The following is a 24,214-nucleotide window of genomic DNA, read 5'->3' on the forward strand; positions in this document are numbered from 1 at the left end:
GAGAAATCTTTCACATGCGTCCCTAAAAAGGACTGCAGTGAGTGTGGGCGGTATGTGGCAACGGATCACAAGTGCAAAGGTATGATATGTCCCCGTTGTCATGTGTCTTACGAGTCAGGCACCAGCCATCAGTGTTATATGGTTAAAGGTCTACCTCAGACCAAGACCGAGGACTATATAGTGTTTGATATAGAGTGCACACAAGAGACGGGGGTACACCAGCCTAACTATATTTACGCCCACCATCTAACTTCCGACGACAGCTGGGAGTTTGAGGGACGAACGTGTGTTGGTGATTTCCTGAGCACTTTCATTCAAGCCAAATTCCAAGGATATACCATGCTCGCCCACAACTCGAAAGCCTATGACTCCTTCTTTATTCTACGAGACATGATTCGTGAAAAGATACCAGTGGAACTCATAACCCAAGGGTCTAAACTGATGCTGATGACGGTATGCCCTTTAAAAATACGCTTCATGGACACCCTGAATTTCCTACCCATGAAATTGAGCAAGCTGCCAAAGGCCTTTGGGTTCCCAGGGTGTAAAGGTTATTTTCCACACTTTTTTAACACCTGGGCTAACCAGAATTATGTGGGACCCATGCCTCCTACCGACAGCTACGGGGTGGAATACATGATGCCTGATGAGAAAGTGAGCTTTCTACAATGGTACTCTGAAAACCGTGAAAAGGAGTTTCACTTTCAAACAGAGTTGAAAGCTTATTGTCAGGCTGATGTAATGATCCTGCGGCAAGCTTGTAACATCTTCAGAGATGCTGTGGTGTCTATGACTAAAGAAGTCAAGGCCTTGACTTCCAAAACCCCTGAAACGCGGCATGCGGTCGAATACATAGACCCATTTCAAAACGTCACTCTGGCATCCGTGTGTATGTCCATCTACAAACACATGTTTTTGAGGCCAGAAACTATAGCTCTAGTACCGCCAGACCTCTATAACGGTAAACAGAAACGTTATTCAACCCCCTCTATCCAATGGCTCATGCACGTCTCTGAGAAGGAAGACATACAAATTCAACATGCCTTACAGGGTGGTGAATACCGCCTGGGGCCCTATTACCTGGACGGGTTCTCTGTGATTAAGGGTGTGCCGACGGCCTTTGAATTCAACGGTTGTTTTTACCACGGCTGCCCCAAGTGTTACAAGCCCCACGAGTATAACAAAATGCTGGGTGCCAAATTTGAACACTTATACAGACGTACTCTGACAAAGGCACAGTATGTTGAAAACCAGGGCTTTGCTATGCGAGTTCTTTGGGAGCACGAGTGGTTAGACATGTTAAAAACCGACACAGACCTCTGCTCTTTTCTTAAGACTCGTGATTTACCCACACCTCTGGAGCCCCGTGACGCCTTATTTGGGGGGCGTACAAATGCCATACAACTGTACAAGGCCGCTGGTGAGGGTGAGAAAATACACTACTAAGATTTCACCAGTCTGTACCCTTTTGTGAACAAGATGAAGTTGTACCCTCTGGGTCATCCCACCATCATCTATAGAGATTTTAAGCCCCTATCCGAATACTTTGGGCTTATCAAATGTGAAATCTATCCTCCTAAGCAGCTTTACTTCCCGGTGTTACCATGCAGAGTCGATGGCAAGCTGATGTTCCCCCTCTGTCGAACATGTGCGATGCTTAAAGAAGTTGACGGCTGCAGACACACCGATGAACAAAGGATGCTCACAGGGACCTGGTGTAGCATCGAGGTACAAGCTGCCTTAGAGAAAGGGTACAGGCTAGGTAGAGTGCACAAAGTGTGGCATTTTAAGAGCACTACAACACAACTCTTTGCCCCCTACATTAATTTGTTTCTCAGAGACAAACAGGAGGCCTCAGGGTATCCTGAATGGTGTACTAGTCAGGATGCAAAACAGAAATACATCGACGACTACTACGCTCACGAGGGTATCCGTTTACGCCCCCATCTGATAGAGGTCAATCCTGCACGCCGCCAGTTAGCCAAACTCTGTCTCAACTCCTTATGGGGAAAATGTGCACAGCGCACAAACCTTTCAAATACTATCTTAATATCAGATCCTGATGAACTGTTCAAGTACCTGTTTGCCCCATGCTACGAGGTGTCCAGCTGCGACTTTATCGATGACGATACCGCGGCTTTGTGTTGGAAATACGCCCAAGAGTACCCCACATCGAGTAACAACATAAACATTTTCATAGCCTGCTTTACGACAGCCCACGCTCGTCTAGAGCTTTACGGGGTTATGGATAAGCTCCAGGATCGCTGCTTGTATCACGATACAGATTCAGTGATTTTTCTGAGCAAGCCGGGGGATGAAGACCCTCCGCTGGGAGATTATCTGGGTAATCTAACCAGTGAGCTAGATAAGGATGAGTTTATAAAAGAATTCACGTACTCCGGACCTAAAACATACAGCTACAGGACCAGCAAGAACAAGGTGTGTATGAAGGTCAAAGGGATAACCTTAAATGTCAGCAACACCCTAAAAATCAATTTTGATAGTTTGAAGAATCTGGTGCATGAATACGCTACAGCAGACGATTCTGCGAATGCTAAAACCATAGTCGTGAACCAGCCCTGCATAGTCAGATCCAAAAAGAAGTTGGAAATCACAACCCAGCCTCTACATAAAACATTGCGAGTTGTTTTTGATAAAAGGGTCCTGACCAACGACTATAAAACACTGCCTTATGGTTATTAGACCCATTAGAGAGACAGCCGCCACAGCATGGACACTAGGTTACAGCATCCGTTCTCCTGCGTGCTAGCAGGACCCTCAAACTGCGGGAAAAGCTACTTTATAAAAAAGCTCTTAGAAAATGCAGGCTCTGCTTTATCACAAACCCCTAACAACATTGTGTGGCTTTATTCATGCTGGCAGCCTCTTTATACAGATTTGGGCCGCCGGTTCCCACATATCAAATTTATAGAGGGTATACCGGATAACCTCAACGATGATGAGCTACTACCCCCAACCCTTGTAAATATGATAATTGTTGATGATCTGATGCGTGAAGGTGGTGATCATCCCGAGTTAGAGAGAGCTTTTACCCAATATTCCCATCATCGTAATCTAAGCATCTGCTACATTGTGCAGAACTTGTTTTACAAAGGCAAGAACAGTAGGTCTATAGCTCTCAACGCTTCATACCTTGTTTTATTTAAAAACCCTCGTGACAAACAACAAATATCCGTCATAGCTAAACAGATGTACCCAGGAAACACACACTTCTTCATGGAGGCCTTTAACGACGCTACAGCAAAACCCCATGGGTACCTGTTGGTAGACTTAAAAAATGAAACTCTAGAAGACTATAGACTAAGGGCTGATATTTTTCTCCCAGAGCTACCAGTAGTTTACACCCCAAAGCCCAAGACCAGGACCTATAAAAAGCAACACTGATGTATTTTAGAACCATTTACAGCCCCGCCCTTATAACGCACAGTGGTGACCATGTCTGCACACCTACGCCGCAATTTAGCCCTCCTGAAAATGCTTGTTAAAGCCAGTCCCCAACATCGAAAGGCCATCCTGGGCACCGCTTCTGACGATTTAGTGGCTGCCATTTCAGAAATAGCCCTAAACACCCTAAAAGGCAACGTCCCTATATCAAAGCGGCAGTTACAGGTTCTGAAGAAGAAGAAGGGGCTTATCAAGAAGCTCAGTAATAAAAGGGGCTCACTCATAACAAAGAAGAAACTGGTGAAACAGTCTGGAGGTTTTATAGGTAACTTGCTGGGGATAGCTATACCTGTAATTACAAGCCTCCTCGTGGGTCAGTGATGGACCACGCCACAAAAATGTATCTGGTTCCTAGGCAGCAGATGGAGCAAATGGGGTCCACCAATGACAACGCCTGGGATATCCGTAGAAATGAGACTCTACGCCTGGATACTGAAATTAAAGACATTTTGAGCAGGACTGATCTAAACCCCTACGACAAGGCTAACCTTTACAACAGCACTCTCAAAAAATTCTTAAATTACTACACCCAGTGGAATACCGAGAAAAACAAGTTGACTCTATATACCCCAGACTCTGAACAACCAGCTGCTCAGGCCCCGGATCCGCAGCCCCTACAACCGCCTCCCGATGGTGCGACAGCCTCAGATACCTTTGTTGGAGACCTCCTAAAAAATATAGGTCAAAAGCACAGAGGGGCTGCGCAGATGCTCATGAGTAAACTAGCCGCTTCTAAAGACCTAACCTCTTGGAATGATCGCGGCGAGTTCCTCTACAAGGGCCAGCCTGTTGCAGGGTCGCATATGTACGATCTAGTCAAAGGTCTCACACACCCCAAAATCCTAACGCCTCAAAATGCCCCGAGAGGCTGGGAGCAGTTTCTGAAGGCCGCTGCTGAACTCAATATACCCTCCGCGCTTGTTGGTAATAATGAACACCGCCGCCTGCTAGACAATTTGAAGAGTCCCCTACTGCCATCGCCTACAGGTTCTGAAGGCCACAGACTATCCCCTAAATGGACTACTCCTGCACCGTCGGTGCCAGCTCGAAAAAAAAAGACATTGCCCCAGCCACCCTTCGCATGGATTTTTGATTAAGTGTGTGTGAATTTTTATTCCTAGGTTTCTGCAATAAAGTTTTGTCAACTACATATTTTGTAATAAACACCTTGTTATAACTTTACAAACCGTCTCAGTCGTCTTTCAAAAAACATTTTATGGTGCATGTATATTGAAATAACGAGTCTGAATGCATGTTTTTAAAAAATATAATGTCTTTTATTTTAAACGTTCAACATTAAGCATACAACTGTTATAAACTCTTACAGTTTTGACAAGGTACATATTCAGTTTTCACAGGTCTGACCGACCCCCTGGTGTTTTCTTTTACATATCTCGCAACTATACAGTCATTGTTAACAAGATCCCCCGGATATAGCTTTAAGAAATTTCTAAACGAAAGACCCTGTGACATTTTACTGATAAAATAAATACAATGTTCCCCGCATGTGATGGCCATGGAATCCTGCACCCTTAGTTTGTTATACTCCACCACCGCTGCAGCTTTTTTCACAAACTTGAATATAGGGTTTGTATAGAGTTTGTGCTCAGGGAACTCTGCTGTACTGTCAAACACTGTAACCTTGTCAACATCTATAAACATGGCTGCCCAATGTGTCCCAGCCTGGTCATGCGGGTCTGTGTTAAAGACTAGGGTGCATGGTCTTTCTGCCCCTATGTCGCCTGGTAACCCGTCGCTAGGGAAAACACCCAAAAAGTATTTCCTAGCGTATTTATGTCTGCTTAAGAAGTCACGTATCTGCACCGTATCCATTTCACAAATGTTTTTAAAGATAGTCAAACAAAATCTGCCTTGCGTGGTTGATCTGAATGATGCTGTCGAATACAGAGAATACGACCATGTTCACATTAGTCGCCAGTGGAGCTGCAAATCGTATTTCAGCTTTTAGATTCCCATTTTTGACCAGGTTGTAGTGATCGCCATCTTCCATGTCCGGTGTCAGGTCGAATGGGAACAACGTGTATCCACTGCCATAGCCTTCTCTTGACACCGCTACACTGCAGTCCCTTTGATGCTTGCCTGTTATCGAAAACAGTCCCTGATATTCCCTGATGTAATGCCCTGCTGCAAAACTGGGGGTGTAGGGTTTTGCAGGAATCACATTGCCCTCATGGACCAGCGCCGCGTAGTTGATGTTGTAGTGTTTAAAATTGAAGGGGTTTGAGGCATAGGTGCCACTAAAAGCTGTATTGTCCACAAACCCTATGATGATGAGCTTTGGTAGCTGTCCCAGAAATAGATTCTGCTGTTGTGTTAAGCGGGTCCCTGCAGGGATGCTGAATACCTTCAGAGCTACTCTTTCCACAGCGTACTCGGCGTTGGATATTTGCAAAGCTTCGGCGTGCGCTAGCCTGACACTGGGGGACACTTTCACTCTCTTTACAAACAGGCTCGCGGACAGTATGTTCAGCTTGTACTGTTCCGCATCCCCGTTGATGAGGCAGAATGAGTCCTTGTTACGATTGAGCTTGATCTTAAGATCAATTCCATTGATGAGCAGTTTATCTTGGAAGAAGAGGTCCGAATGTATGCGCCCCAGGAGGTCAAAGGTACGGCTGGCTGTAGCATGCCCCGCTCTTTTTATAAAGCCCTTATTATCACCATCCAGAGCTGTGCTTTCAAACTGTCCGTGTGTATCCCTGTGAAAGAGACCCGCTGAAAGTTGTGTGTCAAGGGCATCGCTACTGTAATTTAGAATACTCTCTATGTAGGCTCTGTAGGTGTACATGTTATCGTTCTGGGTGATGAGTCGGTCGCCCAGGGTGATGTCCACTTGATTAAACATGGTAGCTACAGGGTAAGCGATTGGTGCCACCTTAGAACCGTCGTCAATGTCGGTCCCATCCGCTTTTACGATTTTACACATAAGATGCAGCAGAGTGTTGTTGAGATCCAAATACATATCCGTGGCCCCTGACACATAAAACTCTATAGGTGCCAACGGTGTCAATGCTGCTAAAGGCGACACCTCCATGAAGAAGCTGTTTTCGATGCTTGTCTGGGTGGGCTTTAGACTAAACAAGTCCAACTCTGATTTGGCGCACTCTCCAGATCCACAATGTACGAAGGCCAAGGCTGTGTTTACAAGGCTTTAAAAAATATTTACTTTAGAGCCGGTTCGCTTCTTTGCAGCTCTCTTCCGTCTTGGAGCTCTTCTTTTCTGAGGACGTTTTGAAGCGGTCCTCCTTTTTTTATAGGGGGCTGGGGGACCCCGGCGTCTGGAAACACCCCGTTTCCTTTTGACACTAGCGCGTGGCTTATACATCAAACCAGCTCCTTCTTGAGGCTGCTTGTTCATGCGCTCTGCAACCGCCGAGGTAACAGACCCCACCACCTCCTGGGCAATGTTCGTGGCAGCCGCCTTAACATGAGGTTTTGCAATTTCATAGCCTCTTCTCAGGAAAGGCATAGCTCTTCTAAACAGACTCCTAAAGAATCCTCCTAATCCAGCCCCGTACATAACGGGTGAACCTTGAAAGTACGGTGGTCCTCCATAACCGGCTTGACTTCTGTAATAGTCTCTGTACATAGACGGATCTCCGTAGGTTTTCATAACCACCATGATGGCTGCCTAATACCCTCTGTCGTGTCTAGGCCTTAAATGAAGCTTGACAATAACTTTCCCGTATTTAAAGGCCACCGGCTCAGACTGATCATCGTAGATCATAATTGAAATAGTGTCAAAATGGTTTTTAGAAACTGCGACGTAGTCAGGTTTGTTAAATTGTATGTTGACCATGGTATTATTATCACCCTGTACATGCACCCACCTTAACAACGGCGAGTAACTATCACCTATCCTCTGAGACTCTACAATATCGCTGTACACGTAGAGCGTGTAGAACCCCCCATTAATATCGGGGCACGTTTGATCTTGTTCCACGGGGCTTTTCACATGTTGTACTGTCCCTAAAATCCTTTTTAATTTACCTGAGCAGTTAAACAGGGTGTTGCGATTTATGGATTTAAGAAACACCTTCCTTCTCACATTATCTAGGACCAGATGAATATTCGGATGTGGTTCTATAGCGGCTATGGATTTGTTGATGGCTTCGATAATGCTTGTAATGTTTGGGTAGTAGCCGGGCGGGAAGGATGTGTGTATGCCCATGGGGTCCTGCTCCCTCTTGATGTGAAACTTGGCTTCGGCCGCTGTAAATGTATTCCATGTTCTAGGGTATTGTATTTCTGTTAGGGCAACCTCCCAGTCCCCCTTCAGGTCCACAGCCTTAGCCAATTTGATGGTGTAATTAGAAATCTGATTGTTGGGGAACATGTCCTTAGAAGCGTTGGATGGTAAGGTTATATAAAAGGGTGTAGTCTCCATCGTAGCAGCGGCTTTTAGCTCACACACCCTTCAGGGAGCTGGCCAACACCCAACTGTTAAATTTCTCAGGCCAGCCGCGCCATTTGACATATGCCTGGCTCTTAGCACCTGTACCTTGCCTTTTCAGAACCTTTTCAACCCTATACACACGGTTTGGATCATTGGGCACCTTTTGTAACTCTTCCTTGTAAAAGGATCCCGACACCGTTTCCCCATCGTAGTCCTTTAACCTGTAAATATACAGCCCTTCCTTAAGCTCCACACTTTCCACTATAAATATTTCATCACTAAAGGTCTGTTGGTAACCCTTTGTGAAGACTCCTTTCAGTTTTGAAATCCTTACGTGATCACCACTTTTAAATACAGACTTCTTCACCTTTGTCCCAAAGTTAGGACCATACAAGTTTCTCCAAACAGTTAACGAATTACTAGATGTTACCTCTTCAGGTGCCATTTTGATGGTCCTATGATAACTGGCATTATATACAGCTAAAAAAGCCTGTAGAACATCCACGTATCTGTACGTATTGTTGGCCGTAAAATACCGCCACATCTTAGACTTTAAAGTTCTGTTAAACCTTTCTACAACCGCTGCTTTTACCTCGGTGTGTGTTACAAAATGTTGAACATTGTGCTGCTTTAATAATTTCTGAAATGACTTGTTTAAGAATTCTTTTCCTGCGTCTGTTTGTAGTTTTTGAGGAATACGACCCTTATCGAAGATGGCTTTAAAAGCGGCCGTGACGCTAGCTCCACTTTTATCACGCAGCGCCTCTGCGTACGCATATTTGGACAACACATCTATGACTGTTAATATATAACAGGCGCCGTCGTTATGTTTTGCAGTATCTTGAAGGCTGATTATGTTCGCCTGCCACTGATAATCTATACACGCATTAACGATTGTAGGACGCCTCTTAAAGCGTCTTCTGGCTGGTTTATGTAGTGAATACGCCTCCTCTCCTGATAACCATGTCTTCACAGCTTCTCTGCTTACCGACTTCTTTTCAGCCACAGCCCTTCTATATAGAGCGGCGCCGCTTCCAAAGCTGCCAACCCCTCTTGTATCATAATAAAGTTTTCTTAACAGGCCCTCCGACATGTTAGCAGTCATTAGAGTACAGGAAATGAAAGACGCTTGTTTTGTGTAAGAACATTTTATTAAAAATAATGAGTATTACCAAATCACAAACAAAAAGGGGTTTCATATCTTTTCACAGTATGCGTAGTAAGTACGGTTTAACACATATACTTTTTTTGGGTGTAACATTCTACTACTTTACTTTAAATACACGCTAGCACTTAGCAATGCATCAGGACTTATCTATTATAAAATAGCCTTTGTGGTGCGAGGGCCACTACTTTTCTGCTTTTTAGATACACATTACACATGCGCCTTTCTATAAGTCTTTCTATCATTTTTCTGTCACAGCACGCACAGGCGTTTGGCATGCCTCTTAGTTTTGCGCAGGGGTCGTTGGCATAGCGTATCTCCTTTACTGTCGCCATCAAGATCTTCAACATGTTAGGGTGGACAAAATTATTTTCATCACTCAGGCCGTGCACCACCCTTAGCAGCTTATACATCTTGTACGGATCAAGCAAACTACATATGTGCCGTATCATTCGGTCTCTGTATGATTCGGCTAGACACTCGTGCGCCTCCTGTTGAGGGTCCCTAATACGGTGGCCGAAACACATGTTTTAATAGTCCCGTTTGACACACGCGCGTACAACTATAGCTGCGAAACCTTTGACACCAGCTATAGTGTCTCTGGGGAACCACGCCGTTGCTTTTACAAACTCATCGTTCTTAGAACCATCTTCACATTCCATGGGCAGAGGTGAACTCGGCTTTGTGGAACTTCCAGTCTGGTTTGCACAGCATATACAGGACAGATTCAAGCTGCGACCTTTTGCAGTCTGCCCCTGGGCCTCAGTTCTTTTCGGTGTTTCATCCTAGGTTCAAAAGACAAATATTGACACCCCGTTAGCGGTAGAAAGACAACAAACTTTCAAGTAAAGGGTCTACGCCTAACATTTTTTTTTTTTACTTACCCACACACTTTCACCACCCTCTGCAGCGGCTCTGAAATCTTGAGAGTCGGTAATATCCATTGGTGATCCCTCATCTTCAACGCTTGTATCAGGCTGTTGCACAACTACCTTCGTAGGACTCATAGCCTTCTGAACATCCATGGTTTCATAGATGTGCGTATTAGGCGGGGGCATAGTTTGATTTTCTTTGTGCATTATGAAGTAAGTGCATCCCACTGGTTCTGCTCTCTAGAGGGTCACAAACAAAAATAAAAAGAAATATTAGTGTTCGCTAGTTGTAGAAAATAAAAAATACATCCTTATGATAAATGGCTGCTCATAACATTTTGACTCACCCCTACATTTTCACCACCCTCGGCGGCGGCTCTGCCATCTTGAGAGTTGTTAATATCCTGCGATGCCCCATCAGCCGCGGTTCTGACATTTTGAGAGGTGGGAATAACATCCGATGCTCCCTCATCTTCCACGTTTGCATCAAGCTTTTGAACATGGACATTCTCAGGAAAAAGACTCTCGCGAAAACCCACGTCTTCATAGACGGGTGTATTAGGCGGAACTATGGTGTCTTCCGCATCCTCCGACTCCAAGAGCATGCTTTGCTCAACCGTCAAGTCGCCACTCGAACCCTCGCTAGAGCCGCTGCTGCTGTCGCTCTTAATCGGGGACAGCGGACACCGCCAATCCTTGAAACCAGGGGCGCCAAAGCGCGTAGCAAACCCACAGCCATAAGCAGTAACGTCGCAACCCATATCCTTAGGTTCTTCTGGTTGAGCATTCTCGTCCATTACCAAAGGGCTTATGGCTCTGTAATAGCTACTGATGGGGGTCTGTGAGCCACCAACCCAGTGTTTTCTCGCAAACGGGTTGTAGCTCTTCTTTTCTGCCATGGCGCTCCTTCACGTAGTCCAGCGGTTGCTTGCTATACCAGGCTCCTGACACCGGCTTATATGTATTCTGGCGGCTCCGCCACGCCTATGTCTCCAAAACAAAACTACACACCCCCCTATGACTCAGCCGCCCCCCTTCCGGGACAGCTGCTTACCCTTGTCAACACTAGTGCCACCTGTCACTTGTTGCCAACCGTTTAAGGCCATGGTTTCCAGCCAGAGCAGTCAAATTTCCGGCCAGGAGTTTAAGACTAGGCCTGTCATATTTAAGACTAGAACCATCACATTTAAGGCCAGGATTCCTGGCCGGAGCTGTCAAAATTAAGGCCAGAGTTGAAGTGAAGGTATCACTATATACTACTAGTATGTCTCACGTGATCTTCTTCAAGTGAGATTAAGAGTCGCAGTTAGCCGGTTTCGGCGTATTCGCCTGATTGTTACTGGCAGCACACGGACAGAGTACGTGGAGCGCTCCAACTACTAAAGTAAGTGGATTTAACGCAAGGCTCCTGCTGAATCTGTAGATATAAGTCGAGAGTATGTCAGGCTACTTAGAGTTAACACCTCGATACATTTTTGTTTGCAGGTGATTGATAAGCTATTGTGGATCTTTGATGTAAGTATGGTTACCAGACCTCGCTCATGCATTGATTTCGGTTGTATGTACTTTGGAAAGTTAGAGAAGGGTTACATTGAAGATTGCTTTTCCTTCACAGATCATATTAAAAGACATTGGTGATTTGTGTAAGTATTGTGAGGCTATTTTCCTAGGGCGTTGTTAGTGTTGTTCCACCACTGAGGATACTGATATTGGTATTGCGTTATATTCCCTATGTCCAGTAGACCAAAAGATTTTAAAGTGACGTGGAGAATCTGAACTTCCGGCTGGAAGTGATTGGTAATGTTTCCAATTATTATTTAATTTAATTTGATTAGCATTTGGTTTAGAGCACACCCTGCACATATTTAGATGGGTAAATTTGGGAACACTTTGGCTGCTGATCACTTGGTTGATTTTAAAGTGAGTAGACGATACCTCCTATGCAGGGAATTTAAGGTTTTCCTTATTCTTGATTGTATTTATTTATAGATATTGATGTGCAACTTGTCCATCCTGATGATGGTCCCAAGGATTGTATAGACCAACGGGGGACCGAAACGTCGACAGTTAAACACTGTTTCGCAAATATAAAGATCATTGTTATGACCTCAAACTGGTTTATTGATATTCAAAATTGACTGTGATATATGGTCCTTTGATTGGTCCATATGAAGGAGCGAAAAGTGTTTTTTATACTACCGATAATGAAATGTGAATATTGGAGTAGTATATATGTTGCCATATTTCAGTTTTTTTAAAAATTGTGAATAAATGACACGATAAATTGTATTTCCTGCATTTTGTTGATTGAAGATCACTGTTTGGTGACTGAATTGTATCAACTTAAGTAGTATGAAACAAATCCTGTGAAGGCATTCTTTGTTTTTGTAACTGCATTCATAATAAGGCACGGGCACCATGGCAAAGTACTTCCCTGACTTACGCAGCACCCGTGTTCCCATGCAAGTGATGAAAGACCCCTTTAGGATCCGGACAGCACAACAAGTACACAGGCGCTATCTGTATTCCAGGAGGGGCCCCTCTAGCCTGGGCCGGACTGGGAACCACAAGCAGCTCCGGCAAAGAGCTTGGCGGCACCTCCAACCCCCCCCCCCACTCGGGGGGGGGGGGGTTGGAGGTGCCGCCAAGCTCTTTGCCGGGGCCAGTTTTCGGCCGTTTTTGTTATAGGGCTGATTTTGCATCTATGCTGCAAAAACGGCCCTGTAACAAAAACAGCCCCCAGGGGCCCAAAACCGGCACCCACCCGTGCGGCGCACCGGGGGATTGCCCGGTGCTCGCTATGGCCAGTCCGGGCCTGCCTCTAGCATCTGCAGACTCTTCTGTAATACCAAAGTGCCCCAGGGGCTAAGTAAGCAGGAGCACACACCTATTGCACCCCAGGGCACTTTAGGTAATATGGCCCCAGGCATCTATCATATATGGGGTAAAGAATTAATGACTAATTTCGCAGGCCACTAATGAGGGAACTAAGGTTTTAGTCCAGAAATTCTCCCATAAACTTGTGAAACTAAACTGAAAATTCATGAGATAATTACACATCAATTCGGTCATTTTCATCGAAGGAAACAACAGAAAAAGGGGCAATAAAAGTCACATTTCTGTGACCTTTTTTAAAGCTATTTGGGAGCGGTTGTAGCCGTGGTTCTTTTCAACCCCCAGTGTACAGAGAAAACTGAAAGGTGGCCTAAACCTAATGTATAACATTTCACTTTTTCCTATTGGGGGGTCGGTGCTTGCATTCACATTTTAACCATTTGTATAGTGTTCTTCTGCACATTAATTTTACAATGGATTTATCAAAGGAATACCTTGGAAGAAAATGAAAAATGAGCTCATCATGAGAATTTATTTTTTATACACTAACTACGCGAACATGTTTTTTTATGTTTACATGCGCCGTTTATGTCATACTCCAAGTCTGCAAAATGGCCCCAGTGACTATCACATAAACATTTATCATTTTAAGCGAGGTGGGAGTGACTAGTTGACAGTGTTGCAACAGCAGGAGTCACTATGGCGCGTGGGGAAGAGACGCGAAGGCCTTTAAATGAAATGTCCATCGGATGGCCTCGCGCAGCAATATTCTTTAATGCTGTCCATGCCAGGAGAAGCGAACCAAAACTAGCTCTAACGTTTTAATCCCCGCATTTTGTCATCTCAAATCCCTCAATAAAGGAAGAGACAATGTTCCCGTTAGCCAATGCAGGGGGAGAACAGACGCAATCCCCGCTGAACTAATGTGCCCGCGCCTTAGTCAGCAGCGGGCTTTCCCGCTTTGACCTTGCCAGCGAGCGTGTCTTGTTCCGTCTGATTCCAGCTGGTGCTCGGCTCGGCTCACCCCTGCAGGAAAGAACGCTCGCTCTTTCTCTGACATCTTTCCAAATTATTACCACGAAATATGGCGGTTTTAGAACCTAATTACCTCTAATTGAAAGAGATAACGCGTCCAGTTTTAATAGTCCGAGCAGCGAAACTGAGTACATTAAAATTTCAACACAGACAGTGCTTAATTTGTAAAAAGAATAACTGCCGGTTCCCAAAAATAAGAACAGTGGGACCCACCTGTGACCCCGGGCTCAAATTAACCACTGAGACACGTAGCATAATGCCTGTAAATTTAGTGTATCCGACAAGGATGCAGAAATTAAACACACACTTTATCTCCTGTGAGTATTTTTCCAGTATTATCCCAGACATATTATTTCCTTGCTGTATAAATCTCGGAGAAAGGTTCGGCTCTTACACATTGTGTTAGAATTCGGGATATTTCATTTTGAGCCTTAAACCTACCACTCCCGCCTCATCTCTTCTCCTCATCAGCTGGGCCTAACAGATGAGGCTAACAACTCGCATTGGCAGCCTTTTGTAGTGTAATGAACGGCGAGCAGTCTGATGAATGCGGCTCCTGCACAGAAAACGTCAGTTCTTTCATTAAGAAAAACCTTCCAAAGTTCATTATACTGAGCCGGGGCCGCGGCTTTCAGGCTGATACATGGTACAGTCAATTCCAGTTACGCTTTTAAGTGACTATATTCATGGCTACTGCGTTAAGGCTAAAACAAAAACAAAAAAACAGATTTTGAGCTGATTAGTGTAATCTTCTCATAATTTACTTTTTTATTATTGCCATGAGCGAGGACATAAAATCAACCTTTAAACAGGTTAGATTTCAAGTCTGAAATGAACACAATTTCAGAACAACACGTGATAAAGGTGAGCTTTATAAAAAGGACAAATACTATATTGGAGTAAAATAGATGTATTTATTATGAATGAAACGTTGACTAGCTTTTTAATGTTTGTAATTCTTTTGTTAAACAGGTTTTTTTAACAAAGGCAGGGGGCTTAGGGGCTTGTGCTATGGCACTAAAATCTGTTCAAATATTAAGGTCCTGGATTCTAAACCCTACCAAACAGTTAATAACCTTCATGACAAAGAAAAAGTTAGAAGCAATTCCATTGGCTGAGTTTCCATAACAGATGAGAAAACTGCTTAAAATGGGCAATATACATTTTAGTCGGTGAATTGGAAGACATATTCACAAAGCTTTCCTCCGTGAAGAGTGTAAATTACTCATGGAAATTCTAGAATTTAAGAGTAAATGAGGAGTAATGTGGGATTTTTAAAACTTTTTTGTTTAGTGACTGCCATTCACAAGGAACAGCTAAGCAAGGTAAGCTCTACGGGTGTGAACAATTCACTCAATTTGTAATTCTATAATTTTCCGATATTTCAGAAAAAGTATGTGAAAGGCAAAATCAACATTTGGCACTATATTTTAGCGCAAAATTCATCATTGCATTTATTTTGAAAACACGGACACATTTAGCACTAACAAAAAATAGCGGGAAACCAACAAGCACGGCAAATAGCAGCTGCTGGCGTTCTGGCCATATGAATGTTTCCCATGCATTAGTGCTAAATGTTTGCTGCATATGCCACATTCTTATGCAACATCTTGCAACAAAAGATCCCCTAAATTATTCAAGATTGCACTGCCATAACACCCCTTTTGCATGGCCCTAGTAATTACTAACATACAGAGGTCCGGATTTACAATGATTTTGCATCAGGGCTGTGTCGCTGTTTTGATGATGAAAAATCACTTTTGCCATTTACTAAGCCATGCAAAGCCTCTTCCCATTAGTCCACCCATGTATGTTGATGCAAACCCAGATTTACAAAGACATATAAACCCGGGATTGCAACAAAATAGTGTGCCTACCCGACAGGGGCTTATTGAGGATAAATATATTTATTTCTCCTCCTTACGTCCTCTTTTCATGTGTGCTGACTTATGCCACACACATAGAACATGGATTATGCCTCTAAGGAGGTTTTTTTGTGCAAAAGGTGTTCTTTCCGGCACAAGAACAATCCTGCCTGAACCGCAAGCACTCTTTCACTATTTTCCAAGGGTGCTTCCGTTGGCACTAGGCAGCAAACAGTGCGCCACTGCAAAGAGAGAACAGAAGTGCTACATTTGTTTGTAAATATAACGCATTTCCGCTCTCTCCCTTTCACGCAACGCAGCCCAGCGAGTTCCCTTGTTTCATTGCATTGTATGAAAAAATAGTAAATGTACCCCAAATGTTTATGAGTTACAAGAGAGGCACCGTTTTAGGTTAATTGCTATAAAAAGGCAAGCAAGGTATGCTATATAGTAGAATACAACATGCTTGTGAGTTACCTATGTGGAGTAGTTTCAGAATAATTGCAAGAGAAAGATAAGCAAGGAATGTACTCACATATACAATTTTTGTGGGTTTCTGGAGACACATAAGGTGTGCAATAAAAACATCACCAGTTTTGGAGTGAAGGAAAGGCAGGCAACTACGTGAGACATCGGTAGGCCAATAATCGGGTACAACAAGATACTACTCTTATGCAATTAAATATTTCTCACCACTCTAATTTGTTTTAGTTGAAGTTAGTAACCCAGCAAATATACCCAGCCGTGGGCGGCAGTGGGAGGAAATGCAGGGCGGTGACGTGGGGAGGGGGAGGGGCAGGGTGGGGGTAGTAATGTATGGATTACGGAGTTTTACAGATAAGTACACATTTAAATAAATAAAACTAATTCCGTTGCGCGCACTGCATCACATTTTGGGATGCAGTGTACTCAACGAAATTTGTTTTATTTATTTAAATGTTTACTTACCTGTAAAACTCCGTAATCCATACATTACTAACCCCCACCCTGCCCCTCCCCCTCCCCACGTCACCGCCCTGCATTTCCTCTCACTGCCGGCCGTGGCTGAATATACCATTCTTTTAAGTACTGAAATGTATTCCTATCACAAGAAATTCTATGACATATTCATTTTAGAAAAGGGAATTCTGAAATGCACTTCTCCACACTGTAGGGAAATTAGATCTTGTTTCTCAACAAGTCCGGATATGTCAGGAAGGAAGACTACACAGACACAATGAGCCTAATTATGACGTGGTCAGTGTATTCCGACCCGGGTGTATGTTTACGCATGGTTTGGCATTACAAATTAAAGGGTATTTAATGTATCCGATAATTATCAGATGCATTAAATTCCTCAAGGCGCATCAAATTTCAGCAGGTCAAACTTGCAGGAATTCAACAGAGGAAAAGCATAGGGTATTTACTGCAACATGCATATTTTGGTGCATTTAACACCAACATCCGCATGTTATTCCCCATAGACTCATAATAGGTGCTATATATTGCACCCTGATGAATAACCTATACCATGGTATTGTTATTTATCTGGTGTGTTAAATAACACCAATACTCATAATAAGGGCAATGTCGATGCTGTTAGGGAAACAGAATTTGAACTTTGTATGAGTGTTAATTATTTTATTTATGGAATTTGTTCCACCTGCTAACTGCCAATTGGATGCATCTGAGGGCACATATTATGGAACTATTTCACCTGAAGAAAGCCCACAGTAGATTAGTGGACTTTCAGTCCAAGTCAAAAATAGACTCACTAAAAGATCAATAGATGATAAAGCCTTTCATATAAGCCGTCAGAGCCAAGGTGCTAGGGAGAACGAATCTTAGGATTCTGACAGTTGGTCTAGGATACAGAGTCTTGGTATTATTCAAATGCTAGGTAGAAAAGGAGAGTCTTTAAGGTACTCAGAATTTTAAGGTATGCTTTCCAATCGGAGTTTGTCAGAAAATGATTTCCAGAGGGATGTACAGTGCTGAAGAAGGGTCCGGCTGCAAAATCTTTTATATCCCAATTAATGTGGTATCAACAGTCTTTTGTTGGAAGACCTGAGGCTCTGAGATGGTGGAGAGAGAACAAAAAGACTGGCAATATAGGTTGGGGTGCAATCCTTTATTGTCTTGAGGACAAGACAGAGGGGCTTATTTACAAGAGGTCTGCATTACCAGAGCATCACATTTTTTGATGCTCCGGGGCACAGGCCTCTCAATTATATCTATGAGGTGAAGCAAAGTCATCCTGCATGCCTTGCATGGCCTCATTTGTATGGAGCAAGGCAAGGCAGCCCAAAGTGCTCCATTGCCTTACTCTACGTCAAGGAGGCATTCCGTGGCCATTGCTGTGGGTGTTCCCATGCAATACCCATTGATTTTAACGCTTCCCCAGATTTACACAATCACATAATTGGGGCAGCCCCTAAATCTTGTGCCTCCCCAAAGCAGGTGTAACGAAGATAAATGTTTTAATTTCTCCTGTTTTTTTCCTCTTTCCATGTGTGGTGCATTCTGCAGCAGACATCTGGGGCCCGATGTAGGTAATTTTTATTTACCGGTTCATAAATACCGACTCATACCAAATCGGTATTTATGAACCGGAAACCCAAATGTAGGTAAAAATCCGGTAAAAAATACCGATTCGGTATTAATCGGTATTCAAACTCGGTAAATACCGAATCGGTATCTACCGATTCGGTAATATCCGACTCGGTAACACCCATACAACCCTATGGCCTTCCAGTCCCATAGGAATGAATGGGAGACACCGAATCGGAATTTACCGATTCGGTAAATACCGAATCGGTAAATACCGATTCGGTAAATTCCGATCTCGAAAATTCGAATACATGACATGTGAGCCTCTGCACCAATCAGGGACACCCACCCACCCCACAACCAAGCATCTGAGAGATCAGCCAATCAGGTGCAGGTACCACACCCCAGTACCTGGAGGTGGCCACACCCATGCAGGTGCAGAGCAACAGAACTGCAGAGAGAGCTGGAAGGGAGACAGAGGAGCAGGCTGCACTGAGACCAGAAGAGAAACAGCATGGAGTCCCAGGAGGCACAAAAGGATGGAGGGGACAGAAAGAGGAAGGTTAAATTCAGCCCAACAGAGCTCCAGGTGCTGGTGGAGGAGGTTGTGGAGCACTACAGCCAGCTGTTCGGGAGACAGTCTCTGCAGGTTGCTGAGTCTGTAAAGAGGACCACCTGGCTGGCAAATACAGAGCAAGGTCAATGCCCTAGGAGTGACCCACAGAGAAATTGACGACATGAAGAAGAGGTGGTATGATCTGAGGATCACCACCAAAACAACACTAGCCACCCAGAGGATGGAATCAGCAGCAACCGGTCGGGGGAAGAGCCGTGCCCCAAGCCTCACCGACCTGGAGCAGCTCGTGGAATCAACCATGGAGCCTGAAAGCATACATGGGATCGGGGATGCTGATAGCTCAGCCAGAGCTGCAAGTAAGAAAGGTAAGATGCATGGACATGTACCCCACATTCCCAGGCCCCTTCCCCAATGTGGGTGAAACACTCACAATCTAGCACACATGACTGTAGTCCCCAGCAATGCATCATGGTAGTTGTAGTCATAGGAACATACATCAAAGCTGCCAACACCGAACCCTGCATGCCATGCCACACTCCACATGCACAAACAGTCTAGGCAAATGAAAATGTGTGTTAGGAATCTGTGTTGGGAAAACAGGCAGCTGATCATTGTCCATGTCTGTTCACAGGAGAGTCATCGCGCAGAGCAGCGCTGGGAGGGGAGTGTAGTGCCACAACATCGTCTGCGAGGGAGAAGGCCAAAGATACTGCTGGATCTAGCACTGTCCCTGTGGAAACATCCACACCCCAGGCACCCACAGCAATGGAGCACGACACCACTGCTCAGCCACTCTCGCCCCTGCTGTTCGACACACAGACTCAGCCAGCACCAGCAGAAGCCACAACACCCAGTTCAGGGTCCCCTGTGCGCGTGAGGCCAAGGAGGCAGGATGTACCACTTTTAAGGATCCTGGAGAGCTCCGATGAAGAAGTGGTAGTGGCTCCCAGACCTAGTACACCAACAATGGCTGGCCACGCTGGACAACTTGGCTCTCTGGGATCTGGCGGTGCAGGTGACAGTGTCCGTAGGGCACGAGAGCAGGATGAGGGGCAGGATGTGCAGGGTGTCTTCGCTGGGCTTGAAGCCACAATGGTGAAAGTCCAGCGTATGCAGGCCAAAGGCATCATGGCTGTGCACCGGCAGGTGCGCATCCTGAATACCAGGATGTCGGACATTGACTGGGGGATAGGTGCCATGGCAAGGGGAATGGAGGCCATGGGCAAAGGGATGGAGGCAATGGGCAAATTGATGGAGTCCATGGCAGAGGGGGTGAGGGGCATGGAGGAGCGCATGGGCACCCTCTGTGACAGGCTGCAAAGTGACCAAGAAGAGAGGCGCAGGTATAGGCGCGAGGTCAGGCTGCTCAATCAGTCGATTACCTGGTTGGCAACATCCACCACCCTGCAGTGTCGCCGCTCTGTTAATCTGCAGACTGACATTGTTCACTGCTGCAGTGACTTGTCCCGGGGGATGGGGAGGGTGACCTCAGCAATGGAGGCAATGCTGACACAGCTGACAGCCACAGGTGGCAACATGGATGTTGGGGACACTGAGGAGTCAACGAGCAGGAGTGGGTCCAGCACGCCTGTTCAGGACATTAATTGGAGCAGCAGACTCCATGCCGAAGACACCGGCACCACTGCACATGTAGACCCCCAGCCCCGTGCCTCGCAAAACATCATGCGTAAGCGCAATCATTGAGAGACATATTGATCACAGGACAGGTCAAAGTGAGGAAACTTTGGCAAAACATTGTGCAAAGTGCATTTAATTTTATATATTTTTTTTTGGAAGGTGCAGTTGTGTACATTAAAGTGAGTGTTCCAATCACTGGACATGGCTGTGTGTCATCGCTCAATTAGAAGTATCTGTTGGTAATTTCAGCACGTCGCAGTCGACCATCTGTTGCTGGTGCTGCTCCTGCTGCATTGTGATCTGCTTGTGCTGTACCATCATCAATGTCCTCATGATATGTGAGTTCTATCTCTGTGCCCTCCTTGGTGGCAAGATTGTGCAGCATGGCGCAGGTCGCAATAATCTTGCAACAGATAATTGGCGTGTACTGACGTGCATCTCCACTCTTATGGAGGCACCTAAATCTACTTTTCAGCAGCCCAAATGTACGTTCCACCACGCAACGTGTTGTTCTGTGTGCCACGTTATAACGCCTTTCACTCCTGGTGGATGGGTTCAGGTAGGGGGTGAGCACAAATGACCGCAGGGCATATGCACTGTCACCTGGGTGGGAAAGGATAATTAGATTAGTCACATACTCAGGAGTGCTCCTTCTGCATGAACTGTCAGGATGTCTCACACATACTTACCCAGCAGGTATCCATCACCAAAATCACCAGCAGCAAGGCGTCTGTATATCCCACTGTTGGTGAATATGTAGGAGTCGTGGGTACTCCCAGAATATTTAGCTACAATGTCCGTTATCATGTTGCTAGCGTTGCAGATCACCTGCACATTGATTGAATGTGTGGACTTCCGGTTTCTGTATATGTGCTCAGTTGCTGCAGGTGGGCATAGTGGGATGTGCATACCATCGATGCAGCCTATTATGTGCGGGAACTGTGCAAGTTTATAGAATTCGGTTTTTGTCCTTGCTAGTTCTGCAGGTGTCTCACGGAATTCAATGTAGTGCTCCATCCTCTGCATCATGGCGTTTAGGAATTTTCTGAAGAAGCGTGACAGGCAGCTCTGGGACACTCCACCTACAGAGGCTATCACGTGCTGGTAGCTCCCAGAGGCAAGAAGGTGTAGGCAGCACAGCACCTGTACATGGGGTGGGATGGCGTGTGCTCTTGGGGTTGAGTGTTCCAGATATGGGTGGAGGTCCCTGATCAAGTCCAGGATTGTTCTGGGGTGGAGTCGGTACCTTTGCAGGATCTCTGATTCAGTGAGTTGGAAGAGGGTGATCCTCTGCCTATATACCTGCTCCTCCCTTAGCCAGACCCTCTCTCCTGCTGCCTGTATCCGTAGCCGCCTTGCAATTACGTAGAAGACCGCCATTGTGGGTGTACTGTTGCATTTTGGGAGCTTCTTATATATCCTGTTCCTGGTTTCCACCTGCTTCCAATCCATGTTAAATACCGACTCTTAAATACCGAATTTCACGAAATTCGGTATTTCCTGACTTTGCTACATCTCAAATGGCCTTTTTTACCACTTCTTATTTACCGACTCGGTAAATATGAATCTGGTATTTACCGATTCGGTAACTTACCATTTCTTATTTACCGATTCGGAGATTATGTATTCGGTAAATTCCGAATCGTGTAATACCGATTCGGTGTTTTACCGACTGGTATTTACCGATTCGGTACGTTTTTGGTGACATACATCTCGATGCACTACTACCGGTCGGTAATGGCCGATTTTACCGACCGGTATTTGGCTACCTACATCGGGCCCCAAATGAGGAAAACGCCTCTTAGGATTGTTTCTGTACAGGAAATTGTCCCTTGCTACACAAAAACAATCCTGTGAAAAATGCAGACACCCTTGCACCATGATGCAGCAGACATCAAATGAGGAAAACGCCTCTTAGGATTGTTTCTGTGCAGGAAATTGTCCCTTGCTACACAAAAACAATCCTGTGAAAAATGCAGACACCCTTGCACCATGATGCAAGGGTGCCAGCATTGGTGCTAGGCACCAGTTTGTGGGCCGGCGCTGGTTGAATGGACAGGAATGCACTGTATCTCATAAAGACTGCGGATTCCTGCCCTTTCAAATTCGCATAGGGCAGCACAGCAAAAAGACTTGTGAAGCTGTCCTATGCCAAATTCTTGTACATGAGCCCCAGAGTGTTTTGAACCTTGCCATTTCTTGCACAGGGAAATAACAGAGTGATTTGAGACCAGGGTTAACATGATCACAACATTTGAGAATATATATCAGTTGGGCATCATAGATTTAAAATCATTTGGGTTGGTTAAGAAAGTCATGGGAATTCCAGTGTAGAGTCCATTGCAGCAAACCAAGTGATGAGTAACCACTGCGTGGATCAAGGCACATTTCTGAGAATAGTGAAGAGAAGCAGAGTTAAGGTTCTCTTTAGCGTATGAAGGTGGTAAAATGCTTTTTTGCATATCACATTTATCTGGAGAAAGACTGTGAGATCACTATTGAAGATCATTCCCAGTTTGCAAGCTTGATTCATTTGGTTGGTCAAGAGCCCAAGTCGTCCCACAAATCAATAAGCAACGAAGGGCTGACCCAAACAAAGAAAAACATGTTAGTCTTTTCCCTGTCAAGGCATAGCCAGTTATTTTGCACCCACCTGTGAATATGAACGAGACCTTGAGAAAGCTTGAGAGAGGGTGTTCAAGACTGTCCTCTAGATTCTGGAATAACTGGATGACATCTACTTACATGTGGTACCGAAAGTGACAGGAATACAGGATACCTAATGAGGAGATATTGTGGAGATAAAATAGAATGGGACACAAAATAGAAACTTGACCATCACAATGGATGTTAATTGTTCTAGAAAGGAATGAACCCAGTTTTACTTGATATTTATGGTTTTGTAGGAAGGAGGAGAAATATACCAGTGCTGCACTGCCTCTGCTGGCAGAAGTTGCTTGTTTATCTTTGGGCACCTTCTGGTCAGTGGTGTCAAAGGCAGCAGGTAGGTCAGGCAGTATCGGTGCAAAGGGAGGCCCTGGTCGTGGGCCAATGGAAGTTCCTGTTTTATACATAACAACGTGATTCAGTGCATATTTTCAGGATAATCCTAATTGGAAGTCATTGAGAAGGAGTTTCAGAACCAGGTTAAAGGAGAGTTGGTGTGAGGCAAGTGTTTCAAGAACTTTAGACACAGAAGGGAGGATATGTTCATTGTAGTTTTATTTAAGATTGGGGTTATGATGGCATTCTTGAAATACTAGATAACGAGCAATTTCTAAGATTGGTAATGGCAAACATGTATATAATAGAAAAATGAATGAAGAAAATGACTTCCATATAGAAATATCATTTGTTGTTGTAAGATCACTGCACAGTATATGAACCGTAACATAAAGTTCCTACAACACTGAAGTTGGATTTTAAAATGTATAAACAAATAAACTACAATATTTTAATACAAAGCCATAAACGTAATTGCTTAAATGATTGTAATGTATTCCCCCTTTGTGGAACAACCATAACTTAATCACTTGTGTTAATAAATATTTAAAACAATTATGATTGTTCAACAAAGAAGGCATACATTACAATCATTTGAGAAATTATTTTTATGGCTTTGTATAAAAAATATTGTAGTTTATTTGTTTATAAATTTTAAAATCCAACTTCAATGATGGAGGAACTTTATGTTATGTTGTATGTTATATGTTATGTTATGTTATATTTATTTTTTATATAGCGTGTGGCGACTCAAAAAGAGTATCCCGGCGCTTTAGCAATGAGACCTACGACGAGATAACATAACACAGCAGT

This window comes from Lissotriton helveticus, chromosome 12, assembly GCF_964261635.1.
Source record: "Lissotriton helveticus chromosome 12, aLisHel1.1, whole genome shotgun sequence".
Taxonomy (NCBI): domain Eukaryota; kingdom Metazoa; phylum Chordata; class Amphibia; order Caudata; family Salamandridae; genus Lissotriton; species Lissotriton helveticus.